This window comes from Taudactylus pleione, unplaced genomic scaffold (genome assembly GCF_031769625.1).
Source record: "Taudactylus pleione unplaced genomic scaffold, aTauple2 ptg000121l, whole genome shotgun sequence".
NCBI lineage: Eukaryota > Metazoa > Chordata > Amphibia > Anura > Myobatrachidae > Taudactylus > Taudactylus pleione.
The window spans coordinates 12,238,185-12,254,601 of NW_028284523.1; the positions used below are offsets into that span (position 1 = coordinate 12,238,185).

At 40.8% G+C, this 16,417-nt stretch overlaps 1 pseudogene; it reads right to left on the reverse strand.

The window, feature by feature from the left end:
• Nucleotides 1–12,629: 12,629 nt before the first annotated feature.
• On the reverse strand, nt 12,630–14,826 carry LOC148524174 (uncharacterized; annotated as a pseudogene).
• Nucleotides 14,827–16,417: the final 1,591 nt, after the last annotated feature.

Genomic DNA, 16,417 nt, shown 5'->3' on the forward strand with positions numbered 1-16,417 from the left:
GTTCCAAAATCTGTTTGATCTAAACTGGAGTATAGATAATAGCCTGACTTTTAATGACAAGATTTTGGATATTCTATCATTGAAACCAACTAGACAATACAGCAATGTATGATTAATATTATGCTACCCGAAACCTGAGGATGAAGCATATGATATCTCAGTATATTGTCAACTTATTTATTTATAATTTCTTTTTATTTGTTTACATTATTACATCTATAGGTCTGTATGTTTATCATCCTCCCAGTCAACTTAAAAGTTGAGGGTATATAGAATTTGAGGATCATATCTATTATCATATAGTTCAATAGATCATGTTTTGGTAATACTAGGAGTTTATTACCTTTTGTGAACCATTGCAAATTAATTAACCCTAATAGGAGAATATGGTTAGGGGATGACATATATATTTATCTTTCTCCTCTGATAATATGGAATATGTATAGAATGAATTATATAAGGATTCCTAATATTTTACAACTCACTCACATATGCTTATATATACACACATGTACAGAACTATTTTTAATAATTCCTGATTTCAAGGTACATATCTCACTAGATAATAGTTTGCTTTTTTGTAGCTCACTTTTTTATGTTAATTGATTTATTTTTTGCACTTTTTCACTTTTTTATTAATACATTTCATGCTCACACTCACTTTTTATTAATCATATAATATTAACATCTAATTTTCTGATGCACACACTCATTTTATAATTATCATCCATTAACAATGGATGTCTTTCCACTTATAAGTATATTTTATTCATTCTTGTTTTCACTTTACACTCACTGGACACTATATGGCACAGTGTGATAATAGTTGGCACCAATTATATTATTATTGTGCTAATAAGACTTAGATCCTTTCATATTTATAACAATTCTCCTAGGTTCCCTAATTTATTATTAGGTAATATAGATATCAATTGGTATTTTATTTGTAACATATATCTACATATATACTATAATTGGGTCTGTCTGACATAACTATGATCTCCTTTTTTCTAACAACCAATAGGTTATATAAATGACTGCACAATACTATTTGTGATAATTAGTTAATATTTATTAATAATTTATGTCAATATGACTAATACTTACCTTCTACTATAGCAGTAGTAAGCAATGCTATTTAAATCCACTGCCCCACATTATGTATTAGCACAGATCGCTACAGGGATATCTCTAACATTCAGGATAATTTGATTGGCTAGTAATGACACACCTTTTGTTTAGGACTTCAGTACCCACTATCTCATTGGAGGAATCATGGAGCTTACTGCACAAGTGTAAGCCATTGCACGATTGGTCCCAGTCATCACATGTCAAAATGTAGTGATCTTATTGGCTCCTACATATCAATATATTTTGTGGCAATACATACAATCAGCTTGCCTTGAAAAAGCATACAGTGAAACGCGCGTCGGCACGCCCGCTGTGCTTTCCTCTAATCTGTATATATCAATATGTTGTAAATATGTTGTTAACCAAGTATAATGTCTGATACTACATGCTAAGGAGAGTCCTACTGTGAGATACAGCACTGCAGCCTGAGAACGCTAACATAGGAGCTAACTCGTGAATGGCAACATAGTTGCAGTTTATATATTTGTAATACCAACACTTGATAGACTTAGCTGTGGAACATGACGCTGCAGTAGGAATGAGCTCACTCCTGTTACATTTCAACAGTAATTTATTAGCACAGTATGCATGAAGAATATTAATATTGTAGTGAATTGTTAACTACTACATCCAGTCCTGGGGGATTTTTTACTGCATACTGAATCTGTCATTATAACATACTATTTAGTATGGGGGATTAGTTATATTTTAACAACAATACTTACAACTTTAAATATTGCCCCCTCACCAACTATGTGAATAACTCAATATAATAGTTGGATAAACCATAATGGGTTATATAAATCAGAATTATTAGATTTTGATTGGATTACCAATCTTAAGTGTTTGACTAACACACAGCTGGTTTTTAATGACAGACAGAGATTATTTTGATATCTCAGCTACGTATAACTAGGAGTTCATATGAGGAAATATAACAACCTGACCATTTAAGAATATGTTTATAGTATCTTTTTACATCAAGATTGTTGAATAGAAGGGTTCCCCCATCATTCAAATGAGATCTTGCATTGATATTTAGATATATATCTTCCACGATAAGGGATTAATAATTCGATTTCTTTGAGCTCTTTTTTCCTCTCACTCAGAGTATCAATCAATAGTATTATGAATACTGGATTACACTACTACAATTGTTTGCAACTATTACAATTGAATAAATGAGGACACAGCGGGATTCCAATGCAATTTTATTAAAAATTGAAAATTAACAAAAAACTTTATTTTCTCACAGATATTCACCATACTTTCAGTTCCTGTCACTTTTTTTCTAATTTTAACCCTTATTTCACTGACAATGGTATTACCCTTCCCCTTTTTTTAATGTATACCCAATAAAGATTCAACAATTTTTAATATTCATGCAATAACTTCATGTGCGCCATATATTTAGACAAAATATCCTTTTCTCTTATTAGTAACTTAGTAAACATTTATTTTTGTCAAATGGCAGCATCCCCAAATAAAATATTGATAGTAATATATTAAATATGGGGTATCTTATTAATTACATGTATAAGTGTGCAGATGTACTTTTTCCTTTGTTTTCTTCTGAGCAAAGTACTAATACCTACTTGGCTTCTCATGCTAGGAAATAATTACTGGATTATTATTAAACTACAACAGTCCAGTAGTGAAATGATACGTTTATGTAAATCCTCTAGTTGGTTGGATATTTTTTTGTATTGTTTGTTCTTTATTTTGTTTGCTAACTGCTGGAATTATGTTTTATATATATATATATATATATATATATCCCTAGTTCATGCATTAATTAAATACAAATCCATAGAGTGCTAGAATCAGCATATGTAGTACATTTAATTAGTATAGCCAGTAGCAAAACTTCAGCAAATGCAGAAGGTGCTTATAGCCAATCCAAAGCCTGAACACTATAGTTCTGCAACTGCTTGCACCCACTATAATCTTGGTACAAGCACAGTGAAATTGTTAAACTTGAACAGACATTTTACAATTATTCAAATATGTTTTGTTTTAGCTGCAAGCTCTGAACTTAATTGAGGTGCGGTAATTTAAACTGGCTAAAAAATCACCATAGAGTACTTAGAGTATACCAGGGGGTAAATTTACTAAGAATTGTTTTTGATCGATTTTGTATTTTTGGAGATTTTGGTGCAATTTGGCAAATCAGGGAGTTACTGAAGCCAAAAGTGCACCTCAATCTCTACTAAACACTCCAAATCAACACAATGCACCATCGGACCTAACCTTGAATCCTTAACATTAACACACATACAAATCACGGATTTACTATAAATCGTGTTTGTCAAATCAAATCTAAATCACATCTCCAATTGCAACATCAATAGACGACTAAGGGCAGTATTCAATTTGAGACGAAATGTCATTTTTGTCTGTTTGCAATATACCCGTATTCATTTCAAAGACTTTTTGCCGTTGCAAAAAGTCTTTGTAAAAAAACGGGTTTAACTTTTCTCCACAGAATAACTGGTGAGAAAAAGTGCAGAATTGTGGTTTAGGGGTGCAGGCTTAACAAAAATAGCCTGCACCCCTGGGAATGGCCCCTAAAATTAATGTATGTCAAAAAAAGTAAAAAAAAAAATCGGGACACCCCAAAAAATTTACTTTCATTTTTGGGGTGAAAAAAAAAAATTAGGGAGCACACTTCTAAAATAGCGAAATTAAAAATTAAATCCAGAGAGGTTCCAAAGTATGCGGCAGGTGTTTTGTTCATTGCGGGGAGTAACGGCAGGTGCATATTTGAAAAAAATTTAAAAATCATTTTAGGGACTTAAAAATATGCTTGCACCCATTTTCATGTACCCCAAATTTGATGGCCATAGTTATTTTTCCCAAAAAAAATTGATAAATGCTATTCTTCATCACCTTCTCAAAGCCGCATTTAGGCACCTGCCGAGGCTATTTAAAAACCCGACTTCCCTTCAGCAGGCAAAAATTGGGGTACCCATAGTGATCCCCCATGTCAGGACATCTTTAGGGGGGGCCAAGGATGATTTCCCGAAAATTCCCAGGTTTTTTCGCCGCTTCCAGTTTCGCCGAGTCCCGTTTTCACGTCCTTTGAAATTGAATACCGGGATAAGCAGGCATGCGCGCAATACTTTTCCGCCTTGAACACAGGCGAAGGAGGCGAAGGAGGCGAAAAGTCCAGCAGTCGAAAAGTCTGGACTTTTAACCTCAAATTGAATACGGGCCTAAATTAGTAGCGTGTTTGGATGTGGAAAGTTTTTGCTGTATACTGTATTTGTCTAACCTTAATTATGATGCTTATAAAAGGAGAGAAATGCAGCTGCATCACTGTCTGCGATTAAAACTTTGCAGAAACGTGCTATTTTGCTTTGTTTGGGCAAAGCTTTCTCTATTTTGGATTCCACCATCTGAATGAATGGAGTTGGGAGCAATAGGAATAATTGTGAAAACGTGTTTGATTACAGTCATATTGGCCTTTTTTTGCTGGGACTAGCAAATCCTACAATTTGCCTGAAACTGATTCAATTGTGAATTGAATTAGTTTCAGGGGAATTTCAGGATTTGCAAGTTCAAGTGAAAAAAGACCAATATCATTCAAATTGCATACTCCACATTTTGCAGAGGATCACCATCGAATCAAAATTGACTGACAAACATGATTCATAGTAAATTTGAGAATTGGAGTGCAAAACGTTCTGGCCAAGTCCAGCGATGGGTTCGACGGCATACACGATTCTTAGTAAATGTACCCCTTACTGTCATGCCTTTAGCATAATTTATGTTTGTCATATGCACCTTTTCTCTGTAAGCTACACCTAGTGATCAGTCTGATATCACCCTAATCTGAACCTTACAAGCTTTTATTGAAGATTTCCAATGCACCATGGGTGGATGATAGTGTAGGTCTTTCATTTCAGAATCCTCATGGTCACTTTAAGAAGTGCAATTATATCCACCTCTTTGTATCAGCAATGATGATAAGAACTCTGACATTTATTTGCTTTCATTAGATCTGCTGACTGTTAAAGACTAACAGCAGGGCATGATAGAGTTGGAGGAAAATGCCATCACAGCTGCGATCTCTCATGGATCGCAATTGCAAAATTATGCAAATGACCCTCTCACCATCCAGTGCTTAGAGACACCTCTCCCAAATGCTGACTACCTGTCACTCACTTTGGATTTATTGAAAAGTAGGAGTGGTGGTAATGATGCTCCTGCTTTACCTATTATCGTGGTAACATGGGAAGCTTTCACTGAGGTATGGACTGTGGGCCTGATTCAGAGCCGCACGTAAGCGGCCGCTCATTCGCTCTGAGCAATGTTCGCACAACTGCACATACGTATGGGTCGTAATTCGCATTCGCAAACCAGTCATTGCGGTCGGAAATCGTACGCTCGCAAAACAGCGAGGGGCTACTAATTTGATTGACAGAATGTACCGTTTGTGGGTGGTAACAGGGGAAGGTGCTTGAAAACGGGGGAGTGGAGATCCGAACGCAGGCATGCCAAATGGTGAAAAGGGCGTTTAATGGGAATGCATAATTAGTAAAGGAGCATCATCGACCACGTCACTTGGCTGTCTTTTAGCCTGAACTGCTCGCAGTGATAGCGGTAAGAAAAACCTACCACAAGCACTGCGAGCAGTTCAGATGCCTTTCGATGTTCCCGATTACTCTAATAAATACTTGGAGATGAAGTGTGATGCGAACGGCAAAGGGGCGTCTTTACAAAATAGCAAGCGCATTTTTCGTTCGCTCGCTCAGACATAGAGGCGTCAACAAACCGCAAAGAGCGAGAGCTCAATTTAAATAGCCAGCCCCTTTTTTGGAACGACCATCCACAAATAGCATCCGGGTCTGAATCAGCCCTGTATCAAGAAGTGGCGCACCAAAGTGGATGAATGATAAGAAACCTTTTGGGCAAATTAATTGTGCTGAGATGCATAGCAAGTAGTTACTGTTGTTTGCACATGCACGGTATCTGGAGACATATTCTGGGAAGCTGGTAAAGACAAAAAATAAACTTTGAACAAACTTCATTGTCAAATGACCTTTAAAATATATGAACACTTTCTGCTTCAGGTGATTCCGAGGTGGACACAGACATGGCTGCGGTTGCTTCTTATGCCCTAGCTGCGTCTGTGTCTTTATGCTAAAGGCCCAGCTCATTTTATTCTTATGCTGGGTACACACTTGCCGGTGCTGGCAGCGATGGAACAAAATCAGGGGCCATGCTGCATTCTATAGCATGGCCCCCGATGATGATATCGTCCATCGGACCTGCATGGAGCGTGCATCATCATCGACATATCGGGCACACACTTGCCGATGTGCCCGATATGTCATCCGATCTGCTGGATCGGATGATATATCATCTAGTAATCCCTTTTGTACATATTGAGAAACTATATGTACCAGGACTTTAAATAGCTTTAGGATTTTTGACCTTTAGATAAAGGTCAAAAATCCTAAAGCTATTTAAAGTCCTGGTACATGTGCACCCATGGGCAGTTTGTGGCCCACTATACCCTGGTCATGAGTTTCACACACTTAAGCACTTAGGGGTATATTTACTAAAGTACAGGTTTTTAGAAGTTGAGATGTTGCCAATAGAAACCAGATTCTACTTAACATATATCTAGGACCTTCTGGAAGATAATTGCTAGAATCTGATTGGTTGCTATGGGCAACATCTCCACTTCTAAAAACCTGCACTTTAGTAACTATACCCCATACTATTTGAAATCAATTTTCTGATCATCTGTTGTAGGAGGGAGGGTGGGGGATGTGTACATTGTGACTTGTTCCCCTAAACTGAATGTTTCTGTATTATCCACAATGGTGCATAGCAGAATTTTAATGAATTACATAATAAACTGTTAAACCAGCACTATACTCTGCATAATGCTAATGTGTGATAATGTTTCATAAGCAGAACAGATAGATACATTTATTAATCAGTATAATGCTATACTTTGAAAAAGCGGCTGAACATAACCAGCGCAGAACAGATAGATACATTGTATTAATCAGTATAATGCTATACTTTGAATAGGTGGCTGAACATAACCAGCACTTATTTTCATATACTGTATAGCATTTTTCAAGTTTCAATTTATTTCTGGAATCAGAATGGATCTATTCTGGAAATCTGGTCAATACAAAATATTCTACTGTAAAAAAAAAAAAAACATCTAAAAATGTTTCTGAATAATTACGGTTATAAGGAAAATCTATCAATAGATTAGTATCTATCTGGCTGTCTATCATCTTTCCACGCTATTCCCAGGCACAGGCTATGTAACTGAAATGTAATTTAATATTCAGTTTCTAATCCCTTTTATTTCATTCAAAGCTGTTTATTGCTGTTTGTCTATTTTTGTTATTTGTTTTCTTATCTGTAGCATTGTGACTACTTTATGCCATATTAAATAACCCTTGATAAATTCTGTTGTGTTTTTTTATGTCATGTGCTAGAGATCACTTGGTTATTTTGAAAATGCTACAGTACATCTTATTGCAAGTATAATTAGGAACAAAAGGTCAGATTAAAGCAGAGGTTCCCAATCGCGTTCTTCAAGGCTCCCCAACAGTTCAGGTTTTAGAGATATCCATGGTTGAGCACAGGTGAGTTAATTAGTACCTCAGTCAATTTGATTTAGCCACCTGTGGTCAACAATGGATATCTCCAAAACCTGACCTGCCTTGAGGACCACGTTTGGGAACCTCTGGATTAAAGTAAATAGAAATAAGTATGGGATAACTGAGGGTCGTCCAGCTAAACATTTGGTTTTGCGAAAAACTAGTCTTAGTGGTGGCAGAAAAGGATGAGATATTAAAAAGGTAACTTTAATCACTATAAAAAGGCCAGGTAGTTTGGTTTTGATCAACCATTACATGCTCACATGACATGCAGACTCAGATGAGTCTAAATTGTGACAATAAAAAAAAGACAATGATTATATAAGAATTCACTCATGTAGTTGAAGGGCAACATATAAACATATCTTGGATAAAAAAAATGCAGCCTGAGACCTACAGTAGGACTATTCAGAGCCATAGAGAGACGACCTGAGGGAAGGGAACATGGCCTAATCATGGGAGGCATGGCCACGCCTTTTTAGAAAAAAAAGAAAATACCTATTTGCCTGCTGGGGAGGTGGATGCTGTGGGCCCCTCAGCCTGGCGCAAATCGAGACAGAAGAAAGGAGACAGCAGCAGCAGACTATTTTTTTAAAATATTTATACTATAGCTTGCATGGACAATGACCGTGCAAAAAAAAGTTAGATAGATGTGGTTTACATAAAATTAAATGAACTTTATGTAGTGGCCCTGCCCAAGCCCAGATCTCAATCCCAAATCTGTGGAATGATTTGAAAATTGCTGTTCACAAAGGATCTGCATCCAACCTGAAAGAATTTGAGAGAAAAAGGTGAATTGACATAACAGGAGTTTAAATTTGTGAGGCTGTTAGAGTATTACCCATATGGAGGCATAGATGTAACAGTGCTTCTAATAGGTATTATAACAAAGGTGTGTAGGGTTATTTAATCTATAATTATCTATTATTTGCAATTGAGTATTGTACTACAGAGTATTCAGTGTTATTCAGTGGAACAAATCTTGCATATATCAATTTTCATCCATTCACATAAGGAAATAAAAAGTGAAAATTCCAAATTGGATGAACACTTTTCTTAGTAGGTGTATATAATGAAATACATGACCCATGCATATGAAATTATTATGCAACAGCTTGTACTCTTATTCACCCAGTCTCAGCATCTCCCTGTGTAATGAAGCAGGTTGCAACATGGTGCTGTATAACTATGGAATTATTGTTAATTAACTACTCCATAAGACAAGTCTTGCCGGTCCTGGCAGTGATACAAGCTCTTTAATCTATGGTACAAGGAACACATCCCTCATTTACCAGGCAAAGTAATGGGCTGTATACTCTACAGAACAAAATTAACCCTTTACTGGCAACTGGGCCCTTCCTACTTTTGAACACTTGCGATTTCAAAGATAAGTCAATGACAAGTTCTGTGGTTTAGAGAAGTGAGGTTCTTCTGCAGCATTCACCATATTAGACCAACAGCCCAAGGGCCCCATTTATTAATGATCGTAAGCGATCTGGGTATGGCATAACCGCCCATGATTGCATTGCAAGATGCGATAATAGCGCCAGAATGTATCAACCGGCACACGCAGGGACAGGGACTCCGAAAGGATTCCATGACTGCGATGCGCCTGGAGTGTAGTCAGGGCTACTGCGCATGCCCAGTCCCGCTGACTGCAAGGGCTACTATGCAGTCCCGCTGGCTGCATATGCGCAGCTGCCAATGCCGGGTCGGTGGTACCAGGGAAACCCTCTCCCGGTTAATTATGTGATCTGTAGCCCATAGGCTACAGCGGCCAACTGCTATCGGGAATGGAAGGATCGCAGCAGGCAGTGCCAGATAAAGGTCCACGTGGGCCTGGAGCTGATATTTATTAAGGGCCTATTGTGTACCACTGCAGGGAGTACACAATAGGCATGTGAGTAGTGATGTGGGAGGGGGTGGGGTCTGCACAGGGGATATATTAATAGTGTAATGTGAGAGTCTATGAACAAAGGGAAATACTCATTGTTAACGTGACCATAACCTGACAAAAATAATGGCACTTAGTGATGTTGTAAATGTGAAACCCTTTTAATAAAGAGCATAGGGGTCGCGTAGTGATGTCATTAATGTGAAATTTCTCTATATAGAAAAGTGAGACGTTACCTTAATAGATATACTGAGAAGAAATAAGATCTAGACACCAGAATGAGAACTAAAAAAAAAAGTTACTGTGCCACAAGTAATATATAAATAATATATGTATGTATCTATCTATCTATCTATCTATCTATCTATCTATCTATCTATCTATCTATCTATCTATCTATCTATCTTTCTTTCTTTCTTTCTATCTATCTATCTATCTTCAGGGCCACATAGGACCTAAGTGGTCTCCCACAGATGCAGAGGCCTCCCACTTCCCACGGTCCAAATGGTCGATGACGCGATTTGTGCTAAATTGCATCATTATGGCCCTGTCTCCAGCTTCACAATGCGTAGCAAGGGATGGGCCATGATGATGTGATCTTACCATCATGCCCAATGTGCCGCCCACAATATCATGTATGAAACACAGGAAGAACAGCATGCTGTCACAAACAGCCCTCTGTGATGATGTATGGAGCAGTGCCTTGCTGTCATTGCTAGACTATACAATTACAAAGGAAGAGAGCTGAAATGTCATGAGTAGTGCACTATATGTTAAAATGTAACTTTTAATATATCACAGGTTAATACCCAAATATGGGAAAAAAAACTGTGAAAATTGGTCAAAATTATAGGAGTGTATCACAAAAAGTAAAGAAAATGTGATTTAAAAACAGATTGCAGCACATGTATCTGCCTCTATCATGTCACAGTAAAGATGGTTGAATGGTTTTCGTTTGTATTTATTCACTAATGTTAAAAAGGATTATCAGTTTTGAAGTGTTATAATTGTGATAAGAAAGTTACATTAGAGTATGATCAGGGCCGTAGCTAGGGTAGTGCGGCCGGTGCCATCGCACAGGGCACCACAGGTCAGGGTGCTGTTTGGGCCTGTCAAATTTCTGTTTATTATCATTTTCACTTATAGCTTCCTCTTATTTCATCCCCAGCATCTCCTGGCCTCCCCTATCTCTTCCCTGGCCCTTCCCCATGAAGCCATGGCCCTTTTTTGGGTGCATTATGTCCCTTTGAAAAATGAGGGGGGCGCCAATGGTCTTTCTGGCACAGGGCACCAAAAAGTCTAGTTACGGATCTGAGTATGATATCCCCCCAAAAAAAATTTCTTAACATTGCTAGTTCTATAAGCATTCAGCCAAACAGTGGGTGCGTTGGAGTTGTTGTATTAATAATATAAACCCAGAATATGCTGCTTTATACTGAGATCATTCTATGAGTATCCCACAAAACCCTTGGATATGACTGATCCAGAAAATCTTGGATAATAGTCCTACAACATAATAGTACTGGAGAATATTATTTGCATTTTTTTTTTTTTGGCTTCAAACACCCAGTGAAAAACAGTGCAAAACTGTCCTGGGGGCATAGGACCTTGGACCCTCTCCAAAAGGAGAAGGGCCCCGTTACTCCCCAACTCCTCAGAGCCAAAAGGTCGACAGAGGAGAAAAGGGTCTTCGGATCTCCCCTTGCCGAAGCTTGAGGAGACCCCTTGAGTCCCCGACCCCTGAAGCCAAAAGGCCCCTTAGGGGGCAAGGGTCTTCAGACTTCCCTCCGCCTCATGGCTCGGGGTCATCCCTTTCTCCCCAGGGTTGGCCGAAGCTTCCCCCTGGGGAACGAACAAAAACCTTCAGCCCTCCCCAAAAGGAGAGGGCCATGGCTACAAGGGGAGAGGGTGGCCCATAAGGGTCTCACCTAAACCCCATCAAACACGTGACACAACACACAAATAACATAAAAATGTGTGGTGAAGGTGCAAAAAAAGTGCAAACACACGTGTAAAATAAATAAATAAATAAGACCCAAGCCTTACAGGCCGCAGGAAAAATAAAAATTATCCTTGCCCTAGCCAGAAGGCCGGGGCAAAGGAAAGGTGCAGACAGAAGTAGGTGAAGTGCAAGTGCAAAGTGCCGTACTAGTGCAGTGGGTGTGACCAATACCCGTGCATTTTCAGGCACCCCTGGCTCTGCCATACCAGGGGCACAGGCACCTCGGGCTTCAGGCTGCTCCCGGCCCTGGCAAGACCAAGTGTTTCTCCGTTCCCTGCCAGGGTACTGGACCAACCCCCTTAAGAGAGCAGGTACTACGCCCCGGCTGTTCTCCGCTCCAACGCAGGGGCCTCCTTCACCCCCATTTAGGACAGCGGATACTAGCGCCGAGTGTTTCCCCACTCTCTACCAGGAGTCAGTCCTCCCCCAGCACAGTACTCCACAGGGTTTTTCCCCATTCTCCCCCAGAAGCGACATCCAAACCTCTGGAGGCAGAACAGGTACTCCACCCCATGTTTCCCAAGAACAGATTTTTGATTGAAAAAAGCATTCTTTATTAACATAAAGATAGCAAAAAACATACATAAATCACACATACAAGTGTACTGTGTCGCAGCACAGCTACAACCCAATACACTATCAAACATAATCAAACATACTATATAATGCATTGCAAAACATATAGCACAAGACATCCTATACTATACATGATACACTGCACTATTCATTCAGAACTTAAACAAAAACAACAATCAACAAGGTCTATGGGTGTGGAGGGTAGAGGGGAGGGGAGGGGAAATCACAGAACTGAAGTTTTTATTGAAAGACAGACACATATATGGGAAGGGTGAATAAATAGAAAGACATATCAATAAAACATCAGTCTCTGTGAAAAGCGGGGAAGGGGGCCACTGTCCCAGTCCTTGTTGGACAGTCACACGTGGGGAGAGGGCAGAAGAAGGGGGGTTTAGTCCTCTTCTTCCTCAGGGCTGTCCATGATGGAATAGTCTCTTAGCAGGCTGTGGATCAGCCTGCGACAGTCCTGGATGGACATCCTCTCCCTCCTGAGAATGAGGCGGTTCCTGGCAAGCCGCAGAGCCTCCTTAACACAGTTCATAAGGCGCCAGGCCTCCTGGATTGCCCCATAAGTGTGGGTGCCAGGAAACAGTCCATAAAGTACCGAGTGGTACGAAAGGTTGCTCCTTGGCACACAGTCTTTGAGTTCATTTTCCAGGGCATCTAACAACAACTGTGCATAAGTACAGTCCCAAAACAAGTGCATAGATGTTTCCTCATGAGAGATGCACCAGGGGCAATGTCTGTACCTGCACAGGTTACGGGAGTGCATGAATGTCCTTAGGGGCAGACCCCCTTGGATTGCCATCCATGACATGTCCTTGTGTCTATTTGTGAGCCTTTTGGAGGCCACATTTTCCCATACCTGCTTGGCAGTTGCTGAAGGGAGCCCTGGAATAGGCTCCATAACGTCTTTGGCTCTGATGAGCTTGTGGATAGTCTTAGGTTTCCACAAGTCAGGTTTAACTCCCTCCAGTTGGTGCTCCCTCACAAACTTGGACACATCCAGGTAGAACCAGGGAGTGTTCCAGTTGTAAGGGATGGAGCTGTCCCACTTAGCCCAGCCTAGGGCCCTCCAAAAGGGGTAGGAGGAAAAAGCGAGACATGGAGTTTCCTGCAGAGTCATTATCAGTCTCACACAAAGTCCTGCGGATACAGTTGCACACAAAGAAAGCTCGCAGCATGGTGGGGATATCTGATATTCCCTTTCCACCTTTGAGGGGCTCCTTGTACATAACTGTCCGCTTTACTCTGTCCATCTTGGAGCCCCAGATGAAGTGAAACACTGCCCTTGTGATGGCCCTGCAGACCGTGACCAGAGGTGGCCAGACCTGCGCTGTGTACTGCAGAATGGGAAGGATCTCGTTGCGCAGTACAAGTGCTTTTCCTTCGATGGTAAGGTCTCTGAGGCTCCACAGTCCAATTTTTTGCCTTACAGTGGCAAGTCTTTCGTCCCAGCACTAAAGGGCCGCACACTCACCACCAAGCCAAACTCCCAGAATTTTGATGAAGTCTGGCTTGACAGCAAAGGGGAATGGAGCGGAGGATGACAGGTGCCACTGCCCGAACAGCATAGCCTCTGACTTCCCGCAGTTGACCTTTGCCCCTGAAGCTTGGCCAAAGCTCTCGCAGGTCTGGACGAGTGCTGTCACCGAACTCTGGTCAGCGCAGAAGACAGTGACGTCATCCATGTACAGCGAACACTTGGCCTCTCTACGGTCTGGACCCAGTGTGATGACCCCTCTGATCTCTGGTTTCCGTCTGATGCATACAGCCAGGAGCTCTATAACACAAACAAAAAGAAGAGGTGAAAGAGGGCAGCCTTGTCTGACCCCAGATAGAATAGGAAAGGGGTCAGTCTTCCAGCCGTTCACCAACACCGAGCTGTGAATATCAAGGTACATCAGGTTAACATACGTGCAAAACATTTCACCAAGCCCAAACCTCTGCAGGACCCTACCCATCAACTCATGTGAGACACGGTCAAAGGCCTTCTCCTGGTCAAGGCTGACCAGAGCCGCTTGCACGTTCTGGTCCTTGATGTAATGGACCGTGTCTCTGAGGAGGGCAAGGCTATCTGCAATCCTGCGGCCAGAAATGCCGCAGGTCTGGTCCGGGTGAATGATCTGTCCGATGACAGCCTTCAGCCTGTTGGCAAGTACCTTGGCCAGGATCTTGTAGTCCACGTTCAGGAGAGAGATGGGCCTCCAATTTTTTAGCTCGCATCTCTCCCCCTTACGCTTATACAAGATCGTGATCAGTCCCTCCCTCAGTGAAGGAGGCATTTTGCCCTCCAACACCATCTCCTTGTACAGCTCGAGCAGGTCCGGGCCAATGAGGTCCCACAGCGCTACATAGAGCTCTGCTGGGAGACCATCACTGCCCGGGGTCCTGCCCTGCCTAAAGGATTTAGCGGCAGAGTGCAACTCCTCCAACACCAACGGAGCATCCATGGCTGCATTACCTGCAGGATCAATAGTGTTAGTGATACCTGACAGGAACTCATCAGCCACAGCACTGTCCGTCGTCTTTGGGGAGTAGAGGTCGCCATAGTAGTCTGTGATGACCTTCATGACGCCCTCCTTCCCCTGCCTGGGAATACCAGTCTCATCTCGCAGCTCAGCCAGGGGCGTGTGGCCAGAGTGGAGTTTCCTGAAAAAGAAAGAGTTACATTTCTCACCCTTCTCCAGGTTCTCCACCTTGGAAAGGAAGATGATGCATCTGGATTCCTCCTTGAAGTGCCCTTTCAGGCTCTTTTTGGTCTCCTCCAGATCACCTCTCACGATCAAAACGTAAATAAAGATAACTAACTTTAAAATGCTAATTATTTGCTGTAACATGATTAAGTGTTGCCACAGAAAAGTATTTCAGTTTCCTACAAGAGAAAGAAACAGAGGGGCAGTGAAAAAGACAAGTGAGATAGAGTTCAAGCTGGAGATGCAGAAGAAAAGGTAATTGTTATGGTAGAGTATGTACCGACTACTAGACAAGGCAGCAAATAAATACTCTTCATGGGAATTGCAGACAGTGTAGCAGCACACTAGGGATAATTTATGTGAGATCTGTAAATTCATAACCTGTAGTTGCAGTTAACTTGATACCTGAGGGAATCCACCATAGCGAGTGTGTATGCACATTAAGGACGGGATATACTAAGGGCAAACAGGCAGCCAAAATTTTTAAAAAAGCTGTTTTCAGTGGTTTGGCTGCATTTTCATATGTACAAAGTTCCAGAATGCCATACATTACAGAGCTTGGACCTGGTGGGTAACGCAATGTTTAGATGGTGTAACCCAATAGAAGCCTATGAGCTTCTTTCTGCATTTTCCTCCCAGCACCCCCGTCATGGTGTGCATCATACTACACATGTGCAGAGGGACTTCTGGGTCATAAACCTGGAAGACATTTATTGCAAAGGATTACTGGAGGCTTCAGAGGTGAGGCTACAGCACAGTCCAAAATTCAAATAGGAGAGCCACATTAAATACCCTTACAAACGCTGCCAAACATCACCGGCCAGGGCTCACTGGCAGTTCGGGGGCTCCCCTATATGAATTTTGGACTGCACTGCAATCCCACCCCCGGAGCCGCCATTCTAAATGGCAGCTCTTATTGGGAGAGCTGTCCTTTATGATTAGAATTGCAATTCTAGGTGTATACCGGCATTATTAACACCAGTATGTACCCGATAAGTGGCTAAATGTGCAGTACCGCCAATGCAATGCTTAGTATATTGATCCCTAAGTGAGATGTGAGGGTTAGAAGAGTGAGCATAGGTACAGCTACTCATAGGATTACCTAGTCATCAGTATGAGGCGCTTACCAGTGGTGTTAGCTGAAATGTAAATCAGTCACTGGAAAGCGGCAGTGCAGTAGAAGATAAGGTAAGTAAAACAACAGATGTCAGATCTTGTGACAGGTGAGCATTTTATTCCATCAAGCCAGAAGATTGTATATTGCAAGTAAATAATGATGATAGATTTATCTGAAATCTGCAAACTGTAAATATCTGCCATGACCAACATATCCCCATAAAATATAATTAAAAAGTGGTATCAAATGATGATAATATTAGTAGACTCAAGCACTTGCAAATCTCTTTTTAATCACCTACAGTATAAAATGAATAAAAAAGCCAGCAAAGATCTTAGTGTTTTTTATTTTGTTTTATGTTATAAA